We start from the raw sequence: 20440 nt of genomic DNA on the forward strand, positions 1-20440 counted from the left end.
GATAAGGAGTAAAGGGACAGATTTGGGGCACAGTAATGGTAATGTTTAGAGCAGAGAATAATCATGCGACTAAATATTAAACAGAAAATGAATGATTTCATTTTCTATAATGCAATATATATATTAAACGGGTTCAGTCTCAATACCATTGTGTGTACGACCAATTGTGCCCAATGATGTTTTATATAGACTGTTTTATAGACTCATTTTTTTTATAGACAGACTTCCAAAAAAAGTTGTACTATTTGTCATAGGCAGTAAACACATGTAACGAAGATACTATTCTTATGAACTGTAACTAATATCTGCAGAACCAACCAAGTAAGTACATGATTTTAATTTATTTATTTATTTGTGTATTTAAAGAAAACACAAATAATAATTGTTTTCATGAAGACCTTTTTTAATATTTCATGAAAGGGTTGGTGGATGCTTGTGCCAGGTCTTTCAAAAGTTACAGCTATGTCATACTCTCAGCAGGCACTCGCAATATATTCCCTCTTTATCTGCAATTTGTCTCAAATGAAGAACCCTAACAGCACTGTTTATTTATTTATTTATTTTTAATGAATGTGGAATACAGTGCAACAACATTTTATTTTCTCACAATTTTGATTTATTGATTTTTCCCAATATCAAGCATACAGTCTGTAAGTGGAGAATAAAGATACAGAAACAGAGAGAAAGAAAAAAGTTGTACATTTGGAGAAATACTCATTTCAACACGTCTTAAGTTTCAGTTTCAATCTTCCTGAAAGTTTGAATGTTGGGCACTCAGAAGAAACAAAACAGATGGATGTTTATGTATTTTGGCAACCATCAGAACTTGAAAAATGCTTAGAAATGTTTTTAAGTGAAATAACGAAATTAATATAGGATTCTTGTTAATTTTTATCTTTTTATACCTTTCTACAACAATATGGCTAGAAAAACTTGATATTCATATATGAACAAAGGTGGCCACTTCCCCTCAGAATTCACTTTTATTTCTCTATCCTAATTATAACAATTAATGACCTTAGCATTATTATTTATTATATTATATATTACTATTGTATAATTGTAGCATATAATGACCTTAGCCAAATGAAAAAATCAACTTTATTTTAATAATTTTAGCAGATGAGGCTAAATTAGAGTTGATAGAATTTATTCTATAAACTTTGAACCCTGGAATTTCACCCTTGCTTTATTTATTATTATTATTATTACATATATATATATATAACATATTATATGTTATATATAGCATATATATGTTATATATATATATATATAACATATAATAATATGTTATATATATTATATATAATGTAAATTGTAATGTATACATTAGATATATATATATTATTATTAATATATATGGGAAGACTGCTTAACTTTCTGAGGTGTACATTCTCTCAGCTTGCTGTCCAGGAGTTAGTTGAAATATGAATCTGTACCCTATATAAAGTCTCTCTACTAATTGTTAATAATAATAAAGATTATTTCCTATCTTTTTCTTGATATCAGTTCCCATAATATAGTTATGTTCAAGGAAAGTGCTCATACACTAAAAAATACAGAAAAAGATATCATACTTCCCCTTGTAATGAGCTCCAATAATCCTTGTCTGGACACCTCCTCACTGTGCTGTGATTTGATATCCAGATGATGATGTGCCCACTCCAGTTTAAAATCACAACATCTCTTTTTCTTACACTCACATACTCACTCTCTGTCTTTCTTACAAACATATTAGAGTGAACACACACAGCTTTTAAAGGTGACAATTCTTCTTCCCAGCATACAAAATTTGCACTAACTGTTTTTGATTTGATGCTCTATTACAGCTAGAACCCCAAATTCTGTAAGAATCTAATTTCTGGACAAGATTATGAATTAATCTATGTAATGAAATTTATCCTTCTTAAATTCAGTGCTTAGTATTTTGCATATTTTCTTTTAAGGCAATGAATTTTCTGAATGCAAATCAGAATATTTTAATCAATCATATGTTGTAAGGAAAAAAAAAAAAAAGAAAGTGACAAATCCAGTCTCAATATTTTCAGAAGGCAGAATGTTCAAAACCCATAGTGAAAATTTTCCAAATATTAAAATATTCTCAAAAATTTACAGCACTTCTGTGCTCTGAATAAACATTTTATTTTCTATTCCAAATATCTTTAGCTCCTCTCTGGCGACTAGGAAAAAAAATCATGGCAACTGGGATAAAGTTTTATTTTGAAGTCAAAGACATGAAATAAACACTTTGAATACAATTGTTTACCAGTTTTCAAAAGTAAAAAGGCATCTCATATGTACTTTGCTTTGGAAAATTGGGCCAAGGATCATATTTCAGAGATCCAATAGCTTATGATTCTATTCCTGATGTTCTATGTTCTATGCCTAATTGGACTGAGTTACATTAGCATAAGCATGGTGCTTCATGATTAATGTATAAGTCACAGCACGGAGCCCTGAAGAATTTCATCCACAGTTCCTTCTCCCCACCCCTACTAATGCAAATAACCAGTGTGCCTAAATGGCAGTCCATTACATTTGTAAATATGACTATGCATCAAAAGTCAAAGTGTATAAACTTTGGTATAGAGTCTAACTGTCTTACAAACCATTTTTATCTTCAAATTATAATAACAATAAAATGTTAGATCTTACAAAGCCCCTGGTATTTATACTTCCTGTGATTCACTGCAGATTTTTTATTGTTCTTCTGCTTGATTTGTTTTCTTTGTTTTCATGTTAAAATTGAGCATTAAATCTATGACTTTATTCTCAAAATTGAAGCAGCTTACATTAAAAAATGAAGACTTTGTTAAATTAATAACCTAAAAATTACTTTTGCTCTATTACTCTTGGGTTAATGTTAACCTAGAGTGAACAAAAACTTGCTGTTCAAAAAGAGCAACATGTTTATAATTCAATAACACATCCGCTCACAGCCAAATAAGAAAACTCCTGAAAATGTTAGCAAATGTTTGATGAATAACAGCCAGAGGATGCCACAGCAATGGTGCCAGAAAAAACTAAGTCCAATCTTTGACTGTTAAACAGTACAGACATCTTGAGAGACTACAAGCTGATACATGTTCCTTTTACTGCAATTCCTTGCAGTAACATGATGACTGATCTTATGGGATCTTCCAGTCAAGCTTAATTTATTTTAGTCACAAAGACAAAAATTCTACTGCTATTATTTAAAGACTTCTTCCTAATGCCACACAGAGCACACACTTACTGGTTTATTTTGATATATTAACATTATCATTATCTCGGCCTAGCAGAGAAAGCTATCAAAAAATATTATTAGCAACATCTCAATATTTATGGGGTTAAATCCATGACAGATTTTCTTTGCTCTTTTCAATTCTTTGCTCTTAAAGTTAAATCCCTTTTTAACAAACATTATCCGAAGATTCTATAAGTAACATTGAAAGTCTGTTTTATTTTATTTTTTCTAATCAGTAAGGCATAAAAACATATGACAAAGGTTACATTGTAATACATCTTCAGATTATACAATAAAGTAGATCTCAATCTTGATAACACTGATGTCTAGCAAACACTGACTGAACTGACTTTGCCATGCATTATAACAATAGAAGAGGCAGCCTACATTTTTCCACTTTGAGTTTTGAGATAAAATTTCCCACAGCATGTAATGGGACATTAATGGCAAAACTGATAGGGTTGTGACATCAGGCAAATGTGAAAAATTAATGTGTAATTACCTGGGTATTATGTTTTAGTTTTCCCATATTCACTGACAGTTTATTGTTTTAGTATCTACATTAAGTTAAAGTTACACCATTTTAAGGGTGATGTTAGAGATTTCACTTTTACAACAAACTTCTAAGTAAATGGGAAATTCGATCCCAACAACAGGTTCAAATGACACATTTTTTTTCCGTAAGATCACTGAAAGTAATCTCTAGAATGATTTCTACTCCCTTTGTTATAGGAGTCCATTTTTCTCAAGTCTCTATAGAGAATGCAGTCAAAAACATAGTATATTCACAGGAATTATTATGTGACACATAATAAGAAAAGATTACAGAAAATATTAAGACATTTTAAAGCCATTTGATACAGATCAATCAATATAAATATATTCAGTACCTATGTCAGGATTCAGTATAGAAAACATAAAGAGATAAATGTTTCAAGTTTATTTGTAAAACATGTTCACACTTGACACTCAGAAATGTTTCAGCAGCAAACAAAATCTTACCTATTTTCCTATTATTACTTTAAAAATAAATAATAGTAGAATTTGAAGCATGGGTGGGTTATCTGTCAATCTATTCCCCTAATTTCAATAATATACACCAGAAATACTTGGAACTGTAAGTAGCTTTCCAGAATTATATACATCTCTAACAACATGGCAACCTATGTATTAGAAAATAAAAAGAACCAAGTAACTGAAGGCCCTTGTATTAGATATGTGTTCTCATATGATTTTTAAATGATTTTCTCAGTAGAAAAAAATGTTATTACGCCCTTAAGTCAGGTTTATAGAAGCTTCAACTATGTTGATTTTGAGAATGTAGATACTTTGATATTTTGTAGTATATTTGAAATATATCATAATTTTCTGCTGTTGGCTCACCACAGGTTCTCAGTTGTTTCTCTTACTGCCTCAACAGGATTTTTTCTACTACTGCTTGGCCAGCTATGCAGCCAGGGTCCATGAATCTCATGTGTCTCCTTTTGTCAGTTTAGTATGGTACTGGGGCTAAATTAAACAAACATCGGTCACTCTACTATATACCATATACTATATATCACATCTAAAAATATGTACAAATAAAATATTCTTTTGCAGCCAGAGGAAGAGAACTGTTCATAAAATTGAATCCTGGGAATTAGTCATGTTCACACAGACACTAAGTTTCAGTTAAAATTATCTGAACAGATAATTCACCACTAAGAAGTAGTAGAGAATAGCTTCCTTATCCACACACCTGCTCAAATTAGTTAGGGAGCAATTAAACTGCATTCAGCAGTGCTTAGACAGGAATCTGTCAAGGAATTACTATAATTCTATCCAAGATGTTCTTTAAAAAATAAATAAGTGATCGAAATGTAATACTTTCTTCCAAGGAACCTAACTCAGGGATTTACATCTAGCCAGAGTTTTTCCTTATGTGTCTCATACATCTCCTATGTAAGCTAACTGGTGATTGTATTTATACCTCACAGCGATTAAAGAAAGCAACTCAAAGAAAAGTTGATGTAACCTACAAGTGGGCATACTGTACAGAGTTCTTTTTTCTCGCTGGCTGTGGACCACAGGGCCTTAAAATTATGCCTGGGCAAGTTTAGATTTATTGTAAACCTAATGTGCCATTGTTGGAACCTATATGACTTCACTCAAATTAAATTGAAGTGGATGTTTTCTTCATGTATCCTTCTTTTCTTCATTTCAGATGGCTATATTTTACTGGATAGGGTCATGAGCTAACATATCATGTCAAACAACTGTAATACAGATTTTTATTGCTTTTCAAGTTTGTTAACCTTCTAATTGGAAAAACTAGGGAAAATGAAACTATTTTGTTTACTCCACCAACGTTTTCATCCTGTACTCTATTAAAGTTCTAAATGTGTCACTGCACCCATGCACATTTTATGTTTCTGACAAAGAAACTCTAGGCTCTTTCAGGAAAAATAAATAAATATAAAATTAAATAAATAAAAAGCATTGTCTTATGCACTTGTCTGATATTCCAGAAAAATAAATTAATAAATATATAATATTAAAATAAAATAAAATAAAATAAAATAAAATAAAATAAAATAAAATAATAAAAATTTTCCATTATGAGTGGAAATATTCTGGTGACCTTTTGGCTGCCTTCTGTCTTCTTTTCCATGACAGTCTTTACGGCCAGTAAGAAACAAAACGTTCCCCTAGAATATGAAGCAAATAGAAGCATCAGGAAAAAACATATAATACAAGAAAGATTTTTTAGATGAATGGTATTTTTTTTATGAAACTGAAATTCCTAGGAATTCTTGGGGATTCCATTCTTCCTCTCAATTCCTTGAACAACCCCATTTCACATCCACCCTAACCCTCCCCCATGAAACCCCACAAAAAAAATAGAAATATAAGTATTATGCAAACTGTGCTCTGCTTTAAGCCCCACTAGCTGTCTGCAATTGTTTGATTTAGTAACTACTGAGTCTACCAGAAGCAGAAACAAACACATAGCTCGTTTCTCACTTTCCCAAAATTTCTCTACTTTCCAGATACATCCAAAAGACATAGGTAGATGTTGTATATGTGTCACTATAAAACTGCACAATGTATAGTTCACTTTCCCATGCTAGTTACCAGGTTTAAATCAATCCAAACAGCTATATTCATGTTATTTCATCACATATTAAATATTCATCGTCAGTATTTTCAGCACAAAGCAGGTTGTCATGTTTACTTATTTATGTCTGTATTCTCTTCTACACGACTGTCTGATTGATAGGCACTGAAAAAGCCTATGTCTTTTGAATACACATAGGATTTATTCCTGAGACAGGTGATATTTCTTCTCCATTTGAATATACCTGTTGTCAGCAGTCAGGATTTCACAGGAAGAGATAATCCCAAAGATAGCTTAGACCAGACCACAGAGCGGTCTGAAGATGCAGTTCTAATTCCTGAAAGATCTCAGTGAGCCTTTGAATTGAGTAGAAATGTGATTGCAGGCTTTGATTGTTAAGACAGACAGTTCTGCTTGGAACAAACTGTATTACATAATGAACAGTGCTTCATGCCTACACAGAGACAGCTAAAGCAAGATACCTAACAAACAAATAATTAGCAAAACAATTATATAAAACAAATTGTATTCAAAACAATTGTATTATAACACCTAAACACAAACTTAGTGAAAGAGGACAATCTTCTCACCTAATAATCATAAAGAAGATTTCCATGCACAGCCATGTTTCATGGTATCCAGAATAGCAAGGACTGCAAGGCAATCTGATGCTGAGATTTTGGAGACAATACTTAAGGAAATTGTCCAGTTAGGAAGAAGGAAAATACTTCAAAATCCATCCTAGAAGTTTCATTCTTTTAAAAGAAACACTTAGGAATGCAAAGAACAGTGCGTATTAATAATTATTTATATGACTTTATAGCTGAAAATTAATCTTTATAGAAGTAATCTATGTACACCATGAAGTAAGTTGAAATTTATTAAGGAGTAAATTATTAAAAAATATATTTTTGTATTAATATGACTACCCTTTGTTTTATATAGTTATATTACTGGTTTAAGAACTGACAGTTTTTAGTGATGAAAGATTAAGACAGTCTTTTGAGTTTGCTTTTGTAACAGTAAACTTTGGAGGATTGTTAAGATGGTAGCAAAGCTCTTTTAAACCTCAGAGTTCTTGGTCACATCTTACCTTTTCTAGTTTCTTGGCATTAGAATGGGTTCTTCTTTTCTGCACTCTACTTATGCTTAAGCACCTTTGCATGGGAAAGGAATGCAAGAATAGGTTAACAATAGTTTTGAAGTAAATATGTTTACGGGTAAAAATAAAAAACAATAAAAATGTAAAACGATTCTAGCTCAAAAAATGTTTCAGCAACATCAGTATAAATTAAGCATGAGTTTCATCTCATTACTGTGAAGGTAGCTGAAGCATTCTAAGTTAGAGGACATGATACAATGGATGTTGCCATGTAATGCTCTGAAGTTCATGTACAGTAAAACATGCAACATGAGGAATGAAAGCAGTGTGTTAGACCTGCGTGCAGTTGCAGGGCTGCAATCTTGTTGGGATCATGGAGACATGGTGGGATGGCTCCCATGACAGGAGTGTTGTCATGGGGAGATACAAGTTCTTTAGAAAAGACAAACAGAGGGGGAGTTGCCCCTTATGTGAGAACTGCTGGGATATATGGAGCTCTGCCTGGGGATGGGTGATGAGCCAGCTGAGAGCTTATGTATGAGGGCTAAAGAGAACACATGTAAGGGTGATATTGTAGTGGGTATCTTCTGCAGATCACCTGACCAGGAAGAACAAACAGGCAAGAAGGCCATCTACACACAGATAGGAGTATGTTCACAGGCCCTGATCTTCACAGGGAACTTCAACTAACCTCCTATCTGCTGGCTGGATAACACAACAAGGCATAAGCAATGCTTATGTTGAGGTTCCTGGAGTGTGTCAATGACAAATTCATCACTCAAATGGTAGAGGAGCCACTGAGGAGAGGTGTTTTGCTGAATCTCATGCTCACCAACGAGACATTCATTGAGGATGTGAAAGTAAAAGGAAACCTTGGCTGAAGTGCCCATGGGGTGGTGGAGTTCAGGATCCTGAGGGGAGGAATGAGTCTAAAAAGCAAGCTCAAAACACCGGATTTCAGGAAGTAAGATTTTAACATCTTCATGTATCTGCTTGGAAGAGTTTTAGTTGATAAGGCCCTGGAGGAAAGAGAGACCTAAAAATGATGGTTAAGATTTAAGGATCACCACATCTAAACGCAAGAGAGGTCCATCCTGATGAATATAAAGTCAAGAAATACTAGGGAAAATGTGGAGAAAAAAATATGGCAGAAGAGGACTTGGGGGTCCTGGTGGGTGCCAAGTTGAACATGAGCCAACAATGAGTCCTCTCAACAAATAAGGTTGATAGTATCAAGGGCTGCATTAGGAATAAAGTTGCTGGCAGGTCAAGGGAGGTGATCCTTCTCCTGTGCTCAGCACTGGTGAGACCACATGTGGAGTATTGCATCCAGTTCTGTGATCCTATAAGAGAGAGATGGAGCTACTGGAGAAAATCCACTGAGGGTCACTAAAATAATTAAGGGTCTAGAGCACCTCATATGAGGAAAGGTTGAGAGATCTGGCACTGGTTACCCTGGAGAAGAGAAGGTTTAGGGGTGAAATGTACAAAATACCTGAATGGAGGGTGCAAAAAGGAGAGAACCAGGCTCCTTTCTGTGGTGTCCAGTGACAGCTCAAGAGGCAAAGGGCACAAACTGGAACACAGGAAGGTTCTGTCTGAACATCAAGAAACACTTTTTTACTGTGCAGGTGACTGAGCCCTGGCACAGGTGCCTGGAGAGGCTGAGGAGTCTCCCTCCTTGGAGATCTTCAAAAGGTGCCTAGACATCATCCTTGGCAATGGGACCATGCTTGATCAAGGGAGGGGGACAAAGTGACCTCCAGAGATCCCTTCCAACCTCAAACAACCTGTGAACACAGGGAATATGCCACACTTTATTTCTTTCTGCAAAGCATACACAGATCAGTGATAAACCTTACACAAGAATGTACAACTTAACTGAAGTGAACGGGCTAAATCAATTTTCTTTGGCCCTGAATCACTGAAGAGTTAAATTATGTGCACTTCACTTCTGAACTCAAATTTCTTTCAGTCAAATAGAAAGACTGTATGTGTGAAAAACACTTAAATTATGTATTTGAATCAATGTTAAGATTTAATGATGTAAATGTTAAGTGCAAAATTATGCATGGTAAAAGAATAGTGTCAATGAATTGAAATGATCATTTGTTATAGCATAGTCAACAACCAGTGCATTTGAACCTTATGAGTCTTATAATATTCCAATTATACCTTAAAAAGGCCATCTGAAACTGAGAGGACAAGCTGACTTTTCTGAGGACATAATGTAAAATTCATATGAAATGATTCATATGAAACTAGCCCTCAGACTTTACTGCAATTAGTATTTTAATGCTAGGAATGAATGAGCTGGTTGCGTTCGCCATCCCTGAGAATGTTAGGGTTACTCAAATATTTCTATATTCTGCACCAAACAGCTTTCTATTTAATGTTATCATAAAGAGCTCATGTGTATCAGAAACTGGAATAACTTGTTCTATACATAATGTGTGAGTATGGAACATATTACAGGAATAAACTTGTCAATGTGAAAAATATAATTATTCCCATCTCCTAAATCTGAAATGGCCAGTATTAGGTATTTGGTGGAGTAGAATTATCAGAGGCAAGACTGGTTCTGTAGTGTACCCAGAAGTATACTTTCCAGCTTCTACTATAACACCTAATCACTTATAAAACTTTCTGAAATGTTGTCATTCACAATATTTTGTACTAATGATTTCTGTGTTTTAGACAAGCATTTCATGAAAAGTACCTTTAGTTTGCATTGGGCTAGAGCCTGATCATTCTATCTAATGTCTGTAGCTGTTGCAATTAAGAGAAAGACTGAGTAATCTAATGCAACTCCAATCTCTGGCTAAAGATCAAAGACTCATTAAAACATAGATTACTTGATTACTTCAGGGAGGAGCAAAATACCTCTTGCCTTTTTTTTTTTTTTTTTTTTTTTGAGGAACATACAACACTCTTGAAGGCCATTCAATAGATCAAGTTTGTTGATCTTGTGTTTAATTACTTGGTAAGGAAAGCCAAGGACAGAAGCATCTGAGCACATCCGTGTGCATGAGTTTTAATTGTGTCATATGGCTAGGTTCTTCCTTATAAACAAAGAGAGAAAAATATGTTCTAAAGTTGAAGAACTCTCGACTATTTACTGAGTTCCTGACTTTAAAAACAAAAAGAGAACTGAGCGTCTCTGCGTCTCTTTACAAAGATGGCTTTGAGGACTTCTAGAATCTGTTTTCCAAGACTGAGACTACTTCTCAAAAAGCCTACTACTTCCAGTAAATAAGAGGGAAAATTTTTTTTTTATGGTATTAATTAGCCTATAGTATGGAGGCTACTAACAGGAAATTAATGTAACCAGCTCTTCCGTGTTGCAAAAGAATGGGAGAATGGGCTAAAGTAGAACTACTGTTTGTAAATAGACAGTGATACTGTGTGATGTTTTGCAAAGATTAAATATGATCTGGAAATAAAACTCTAGGCTAGATGGTACAATTAAATAAATCAAGTCAGTCTGTTACCATAATCCTGACATAACTCACGTACTATGCAACAAACAGTTGCAGGGTTATTAGTTGCAGAGTAGTTATTTCACAGAATCACAGAATCACAGAATCTCTAGGTTGGAAGAGACCTCAAGATCATCGAGTCCAACCTCTGACCTAACACTAACAGTCCCCACTAAACCATATCCCTAAGTTCTACATCTAAACGTCTTTTGAAGACTTCCAGGGATGGTGACTCAACCACCTCCCTGGGCAGCCTGTTCCAATGTCTAACAACCCTTTCAGTAAAGAAATTCTTCCTAACATCTAACCTAAAACTCCCCTGGCGCAACTTTAGCCCATTCCCCCTCGTCCTGTCACCAGGCACATGGGAGAACAGGCCAACCCCCATCTCGCTAGAGCCTCCTTTAATATACTTATACAGAGTGATAAGGTCACCCCTGAGCCTCCTTTTCTCTAGGCTGAACAAGCCCAGCTCCTTCAGCCGCTCCTCATAGGACTTGCTCTCCAGGCCCCTCACCAGCTTCGTCGCCCTTCTCTGGACCCGCTCAAGCACCTCGATGTCCTTCTTGTAGCAAGGGGCCCAGAACTGAACACAGTACTCGAGGTGCGGCCTCACCAGAGCCGAGTACAGGGGGACGATCACCTCCCCAGCCCTGCTGGTCACAGCACATTTGTTAATATTCTCTTTTTAACGGGGTTACTAACAAAGAAATTCACTAAAGGTGTTGCTAGTTGATTTTTAAAGATTGTCAAAATAAATGCATTGAAGTTTTAGAAAGCTTCTGTCCAAACTTTTCATAATGAAAAATTTTCCATGTTAAAATTTGATTTCTGCCACAGAAGTTCACATTTGTTTTAGTGAATTCTGAATAAAATATTTTATTTTGGGACAATTAAATTTGACTTGACATTTTGATTTGTAAAAATTAAATTTAAAAAGTTTCAGGTTTTCTATATTTGTTTGGGCCTGCTTTAGCAGGCTTATAGGCAGAGGCTTCGAGTTGTTTTAGTTTGTATGGCTCATAGTTCTCATTTATTGGGATCAATCACTGACTCATCTTTATCTCCCATAAGATTCTTTGTTTTCCCCTCTAGTTGAATGCATAACTAAAACACCTAGAGTAGACTATACTGTGACAGAGTTAGCTTACCCAGCATAATAGTGTGTGTGTAGTTATAATAAATTCTTATGTTATTCAGATTTGTACCAAACTGAGAGGATAGCAAGTATCCAAAAGCCAGCTGATGAATAAAATAGAAACATTATAATAATATAATTCATATCCATGAACTTTCCCACTATTGATATGGCATTACTGTTTTTATACATCCTCTCTCTCTTTACTGGATTTTTTTTTAAAGCTTTTTCCCAGATAATGACACCTCTGATGGAACCATGACAGTCACTGAGACAAAGCAGCTGAACAGCCAGAAACACCAATTAAATAGCTGTTACTGCTACACACATCAGTTTACATGCATGCACCCTTCTGTACAGTATATGTAGTTCGTTGGCCCACAAGTAATTTGATTGCAATATGTTAACAAATATGGATATAAAAAGTAATCTTAGTATGTTAATAAGAGGACTGTCTTATAAACTTCCAATGCAGGAAGAAAGTTTGTTACTTAGTTTGTTCTAATTCAAGCTGAAAGGAAGATTTGAAATAATTATTTCCTTGGGGAAAAAAAAGACTCTGTATCACAATACCTATAGGATATCTATTTTATTTAAGGAAGATGAAAAACTTCATAGATCAGTTGTCCTTAATTATGAAAAATCCCCTAAAGGTTCAGTTTCTAGGAAGGTAGGATTTTTGCAGTTCTTGCACAATTGAGTAAGCAAATTTGCAGTAGTGTAGGAAGTTTTGTATAAGATGAAGCAAAGACATGAAGAAAAAAAATAAAGGGAGAAAGGAGGAGAAGCAGGGACGTTTCTCCAATTTATCTACTTCAGGCTGACCAGGGATTTAAAAGCAGATTTCTGACATCACTGAAAATTGACAGGTTTTAGGCAGGATTATACCTTGGTTTCTCCTCTGCTTTATATTTGGTCCCTATACCAAATATAATATAGTGCACCCTTCAGGACTAGGATCAGATTGTTCAGGTGTAAGAGCATTAAGAACACTTCATTTGAGAAAAATACTTGGGCTTTAGGCAGTTCTACAAGCCTAGCATCCAGGTGAGCTTCCACTGCCAGCAGTCCCAGGCATCACTTGACTGTTCGAAGATGACAGGACTGTCTTAGTAATGGAGGTGCCCATATAATGTCATACAAGAAGCATATAAAAGAGTTATCTTTTCTAAAACTCGGATTAACATCTTAACAGGCTTTCTACTTGTGGTTCTTTACCTGCTTTTTTATTATTTTATTTTTTTTTTTAATAGATAGATTTTTGGTCACTGCATTAAAAGAAATGTTGTGGCAATATCCTAGGAGAACATCATCAACAACAAAGATGTAAAATCTGTATTCAGTGCAAGAGAAAGAGGGACCACAGACCACACAGATGTAGAGAATGATAGCCAGAGTGGAGAGAAGGGATGCTATAATAACAAACATAATTATATTCTATAAAACCCTGCCAAGAAACAGCTCTGAAAATGGGGGATACTTGAATTATCCCCCCAAACAAGTGAAGTACAAAGTACTATAACAGTGTTTGAGAGTCAAACACAGAAATGTTTAACAGGAAAGGCCATTATATACTTGTGGAAGTTGAAATGGCCAAAAAATAGCTATCTTAACATTACATTAAATAACATAGAAAGAAATTTCTTACCCTTCACTCACACTCAGCAAATATTGCTCCTAATAAAGGAGAGAGAGACATGGAAAAGGCAAACATGTCAAGTCTGCATAATTGTAACGTTTCCCAGATCCAGCAGGAAGAGAGAGAAAGGGCAAGGATTTTTGATAAGTTTTACTACTGTTAAATCTGTTCTTCAGTACCAGTACTTAGATGATTGTAATTTAGTGATTTGGTCACCATCAGCTATGAGGATTTCACTGAGCTTGATAATTGGATATTTCTATACATTTTGAGTGCTGCACCAAAGCCAGCCCTCCAGCCTTCGTTCAGTGAGCCTTCATGTACTGCCCTGGGTCCTGTGCTTATGAGCCATATGTGCCTTTGTTTTGCATGGTGACTTAATCTGTAAGGTGCCCCTGAGACATTCATGTGGTTATTTGGCAGCTTGATTATGAAGTAGATCATGGCCAGCTATTTTCAATGCTTGTATCAATTGTGAAGCAGAAATAAACATAGTGATTACAAAAGACAAATATTTGTTTTATTGCCCAAGTGAAGGTGAAATTGGGGACAATAGCGGACTAGCTTTTCACATTTGGAAGCTCTAACAGAGACTTAAGCATTTGTGTGTCCATTTGTAAAAATTGTCTTGGCTATTTGTGCCACAGCCCTGTAGCTGCCAGAGTCTGCATGCTCTTTATGCTTGGAAGAGTGCCAACTTGCCTATATATGCTAGATAATCAAAGGCAGTGAACATATTTATGGTAATGGCCAGGGAAAAGGTGTTTTCTTTTATTTGCTGTTAATATTGAAAAGCAACAAGAAATGAAATACATACACTGCCACAAACATGAGAAGGATGGTACCCTGGGAATATTATTCAGCAGCAAGCAAAAATTGTTACCAGTCTCATGCTTCTAATATTATGTGCTAATTTTCAAAGTAATGTCTTTCTCCTACCCCCCCCCCTGTAATATTATATCTTATAATAATCTATTATTTAATCTTACAATTATATTGAAACTTCCTCAATTAAAATGTCTTACTTCCACAATTAAGTCCCTGATATGACCCTTACAGTTCTGTTTTCATTATGGCATGCAAAAAGATGAGGAATTTATTTAAGATTCTGTTAGAGCTCCCTCTATATGACTGCATTTGGATTTCTTCTCAGTCCATTAGTATTGATAGATGTATTAATAATTGTTGTTTCCCTCATGACATATTTCAGTCTCTATCTGGTCCATTTGCATTAGTCTCTTGGATTTCTTCTGGCCAGCAGGAAAAAAAAAAAAAAAAAAAAAAAAAAGTATTGAATTTCGTATTTGATTTGAATGTATATAGTACCATAGTATATAGCACATCTAAATTCTAAACATAAGCCAGCAAGATAGTTTCAAATGTGTCATGAATTAATTATGAACTGGGTAATATCTATCACAGAACATCTTCTGACCTAGAGCACTGAACATACCTTGAGTGGCTTCAGACTCTTAGCCACAGTTAAATAAAATTACCAGACTGTGAGTAAAAATGGAAAAGCAAACACAGTTGTATTTTAACCTAGGTCTCGAAGCACTTCTCACTTTATGTGCTTTGTACCCCTTTGTCTTCTTTGCTGTTGACACCAAACTTTCTTTCCTTTCTGAATAACTTATTTGCCTACTACCTGTACTGCTACTTCTACCAAAGACCTGGAAAAATATTTGCTGAAAGTGTATGTGTACACTCTTCTATAACCCAGCTGAATGCTTATTTTAATCACTTCACAACATGAAATAGTCCCTGAACAAAAAAGTTTCTAAGTATATACATATATATATATATAGCAAAAAAAGTGTATACATATATATATATATATATGTATATACTTAGAAACTTTTTTGTTATATATATATATATATATATATATATATATATATATATATGGCCAGATAATAAAGCAGTAAGGAGGAAATATATGAGAAAAAAAATAAATAAATTAAAAAATCACACAAGATTTATAAACAGATCTATGCTCATTTTACATTTTCAAGAAATTTAAGTTTCTTTCTCCCCAAAGGTCACATAACAACTCTTTCACACTGAGAGATATTATTAGTAGTGGTATTACTAACAGTAAACACAATAACTGAAATTATTATTAAAATCTCTGCAATAAGTCGACTAGATATTATGAAATGAATTTAATGAAATTATTATCTGGCTTAAATATAAAACTGCTTTAAAAGCATGTAAGGATTGAGGCATATGAAGTTTGCAAACAGAAGACATAGAAAAAAAAAAATAAGGACATACCATAGAAAATTTTTACTAATAGAAGTAAATCACTCAGAAGCAAAAACAAATGCATTATCTCCTCTCCACAATGATGCACTAAACAACTTGTGAAATAAATGTTTCAGAGGGAATAGCTCTGAGCAGATTCAACGTAGCTTTGCTTAATTCTGACAAGAGACAAGACACCTTGAAAAGTTAGGTACCACTAAACTTTCACAAGCTACATTCATAACTCCCTTAGAAATCCTTACCTAAATACATATCTTTGAATATTGTATACTATAAAACATTCATGAACAATCTATGCACAGCTGTATTGCTTAATTGTGATTTATCATTGGTATTATTCTCAAGTTTTGAAATCGGGCAAGCGTACAGATCACCAGTAATATATAATAATGATGACGATGATAATAAAAATCCTGGTTAATTCCCCACTCTTACACATTTTGACAATTACATTTTAATCACACTTACCAAAGCAAGTTAACTACTCAAAAATTTTTGAAGTCACTAATATTTTTGTTTCTAAATATAATATTAAATATAGTATACTAAACATAATGTACAAAAATATAAAACTTGAATATGTTTTGATTTTAGACTAAGTATTCTAAAATCAGGCTCTAATGGATACATATTTCAAAAACAGTTGTTCACAAGACTCAATTTGTAGTGTTTCTGAGAATTCCAAGCCCTTGGCGCCTCTGGAAAAATATTAGAAAAAATAAATATTAGAAAAAATAAATTATTTTTTCACATGGGAATCTACTGGAAACTGAAAAACAAACAAACAAATGAACAAAAAGTTGTTTGCAAAGATATGAAAAGACAGAGAACTAGCAATAACAGAGTGTCATGATTATTATACATTAACATCTTATTCCAATCCTATAAATTCCCCATCATGAATTTCAAAAGCATTTAACAATATAGACTGCTTATATAATAGTGTCATCATAGTGATATTATTTTCCTACCAAATAATCAGCTTGGTCTTCTTCTTCTTCTCTATCTTTTTCTTTTTTATTTCTTTTTTCCTGCTTGGACATTTATTTGTATTTTGGAAGACTATCATTTTGAAAGTGCAGCACACAAGTAAAGAGTGAAGCTTTTATTTATTTGGACAAACAAGCTTGGATTAACCCTAAATCAGAGCAATTCGCTAACAAGGTAAATGAATTTAACTTAATTTAATTAACCTGAGATAACCTTATCACTAACTTAAGATCTTCTTTTGTAAACAGGGACCTTCCTCCACTTGGCAATGAAAACATGTAGAGATAAAACACAGTTCCAAGACAGGGATTTTAACTGCATTTTAATGGGTTTAAATTCATTATCACTCAGCAACATGAGTAAGATTTTCACAGTCTGATCCAATACAAATAAAATTTAGTTGGGAACTAAATTATAAAAAAAAAAAAAAATCACAGACAATCCCATCAGCCATATGCACATTGATGGAAATAAAATGCTGGTAAATCTCTAGATTTTTTTTTTTTTTTTTTTTTTTGGCACATATGCAATGATTCACTAGATAGCAAAAGCCACTAGGTGGCATTTGTGATTTATTGGGTTAGAAGCAGTGGCTTAAAAAGATTTTGTCTAAGCCTTGATTTCAAGAGAACAGGTCATTTAACATTCCAAGATATTTAATTCAAGAAAAACACCCCGTAATTGGATAAATGCACAGAATTTTCACTTATGATATATCATTTGGAAATCCAGTTTCTGAAGTTTCCATTCAAATCCTAGTAATTCTCAGGCATGTGTTCCCTGACCCTAAAGCACCAGTTTACATAAGTAATTATTTGTCTACAATTAAGCTGTAAATAATGCAATCACTCCATTCTTGTCCTGTCACTCTAGTCCCAACCACAACAAAAAGGGCTAATCACATACTTATTCAAGTGTGTAATTATTCACAGTTAAACTTCTGTCACTTTCACCCTGTTTGGAAACAGTAGAACACAACCTGTAATTAGCAAACATTGCTGCAGGCACTTTCACTTGGAAATCCGCCATGGATTCAGCACCTATGTGAGCAAAGAACTAAACCCTTTGATCTAGGAGCCTGGCATAGATTCTTCCCCTTGGGCTATTCTATTATCAGCTCTCAATAAGTCAGACAGAACAATGAATTATTACTATATCAAATAAGCCTAATAAAAATCACTCATGTCCCCTTGTTAGAGACTTTTTATGCACTTCTATCATGCATATATGCATGTATATATATATCAGTGTATATACACATGACAATAAATATGTATTAATGTATCTCTGAATATCTATGACTCATGTATTTGTACGCCTCTTTTGGATTTTCATTGAAATGTCAGTAAAAATCTCGGTCTTCACAAATTAGGTGGATGAGTATAGGTCAGGAGATGTCATTTGTTTCAAATGATGTTGCCTTAGAATCTCAGACTGTGAAAAAGATTACTCTTGCTTGAAATGAAAGCTTTCAAAGCATTATATTCAACAAAACACAATCATACTAGCAGGTACAGAAACAAACAGTATGTAGGCTTGCCACTAAAAAGGCTAGTAATACAGTAAACATCTTTAAGACATTCCAGTTTGTAACACTGGTATTACATCTAAAATTATTGTCTCATAATAAATCGAGTACATTGCATATGTAACACCGAATCAGGCATACCCCCATTTCATAATGAGTCAGATTCTGTCACATGTCTTCAGTTTATGTTATTTCTTCCTGTATCCCTAAGGGTAGTAAAGAACTGCTCATACTGAACAAGAAGGCAGAATCTGTCCCAGGGAGAAGACTGGAAAATTAGAAAGAACTCATTTGCCACCTGCCCTAACATTAATTCTGGAAGCAGATAAACCAATCTTCGCCCCCCACCCCTCCCCCCCCACCCCCCCAAATTTTTCTCTCCACAGATCATTTAGAAGAAATGCTGAGTAAAAACAAGCACAGAAAGTAATTATCATAACACTTGTTTTCACTTTATCAAAGAAAGTGGACAAATAATTCCTTCCTCCTCTTATCTCTTGTTCTGTTTCTTGCTCCCTCATTGACATGACCATGTCTCATTTTTAACTGTTCTCATGATCTGAAGTTGTTTTACATAGTTGTTTTTCAGAGTTGGCTGACTAAAGTTTACGCAGATTGAAAATGAGTCTTCTTTGTTGGAAGACAGTCTTTGAAATTCTTCATTATATTATTCAACATATATGTTGGGCAGTATCAGAGGAGAAATAGCTGCCCATATGACATCCTGTATGTTTTGAATCCTGCAGGTAATTTTACTGCTGCATTTTAGGATGCAGAGAGAAGGGGATTAACTACATTTCAGTAGACTTTGAATGCAAGGAACAAGGACAGTCAGAAAAGCAAGCTACCAACCTACTTTTGTGACCAAGTCAGAATCATATACTATGAAAGCAGAATTGATGAAAGTTAGCTATTCCAACATACTGGCACTGGTCAATCTGGTGATCATCTGGTCAATCAAGAAAAAGGCTAAGGAAAAGGAATAGTCCTTAATGTTCTCTGGCAAACAGCTTTTAACTGGTGGGTTTCAATAAAGTGTCCGAGTATCTAATTGCCATGGAAACTGTAATACTGGATGGACTCTGTAGCACTTAGTTAGTTAGTTGCTGTTGAATTACAATGATATGAAATTGCTGTAGTCTCAAGATACTTATTGAAATAGCAGTAGCTGCCTCCCAGTATAATGATTCATTTGAACAGTCTATATCAGCCAGAACAAAATGCTCCGTAAATGTTTCCAAGATGACAGATATTCTGTTAGGGACCTATTATTTGCTGTCAATATGATGCAGGGAAAATGCAGACATGCTGGCCTTTGTTTACATTTTTAGATGCCTGCAAAGACCATGACTTTTTGCTGTTGATGATATACATATGTTGAACATTTGTTTAAACTGCCTTCCCACCACTGATAAACACAACCCTCCAGATTACATTATGCAGATGAGTTGCAAGGGAAATAGAATTTCACATTTTCCTACCTAGCAGTGCTTCCCACAGCTTTGTATTTATGACACTTAAAAAATATGTAATCCTTGGAGGAAAGTGAACGATTCATATAGTTATAACATATAATTCTTCCACAGCACCAGCAAATCTGTCAAACTGTCACTGCAAGCTGCCATCTGAGAAGCTGCCCTTCAGAGTCTTAATTTCCTTTTCCTTCCCCCGCACACCCTACTAAGATTATTTACAAGACTGGCAACCACATCTCAAATCACATCTTGTCAGATTACTCAAGATTTGTAAACTGCATGAGAAGAGTATGCTACAAGATATGCTGGTAAGGACTTGGCTATATCTGGCAATGAACCTACCCAGTTTTGAGGGTAATGTATGCTTCATCTATACCCATTGATTGGGCAATCAAGAATCTGCATACACAGTAAATTAAATTCCCAGGTAAATCAGCTGTTGATCCCATTATCTTTCTACGTTATATTACATATGTCCTCATGACACCAGAAAGA

General features: G+C 34.4%; 1 long non-coding RNA gene across 1 annotated transcript; it reads right to left on the reverse strand.

Moving 5' to 3' along the window:
• Positions 1-1389: 1389 nt before the first annotated feature.
• Positions 1390-18790, reverse strand: LOC110351913 (uncharacterized). The gene is made up of 4 exons (XR_005266370.2): positions 16924-18790; positions 7420-7483; positions 6917-7096; positions 1390-5916 (listed from the first exon to the last, which is right to left on the reverse strand). It is a non-coding gene; the product is annotated as an uncharacterized lncRNA (long non-coding RNA).
• Between the last annotated feature and the right edge of the window lie 1650 nt (positions 18791-20440).

The sequence above is a fragment of the Anas platyrhynchos genome, chromosome 5, assembly GCF_047663525.1.
Source record: "Anas platyrhynchos isolate ZD024472 breed Pekin duck chromosome 5, IASCAAS_PekinDuck_T2T, whole genome shotgun sequence".
NCBI classification, from domain to species: Eukaryota; Metazoa; Chordata; class Aves; order Anseriformes; family Anatidae; genus Anas; species Anas platyrhynchos.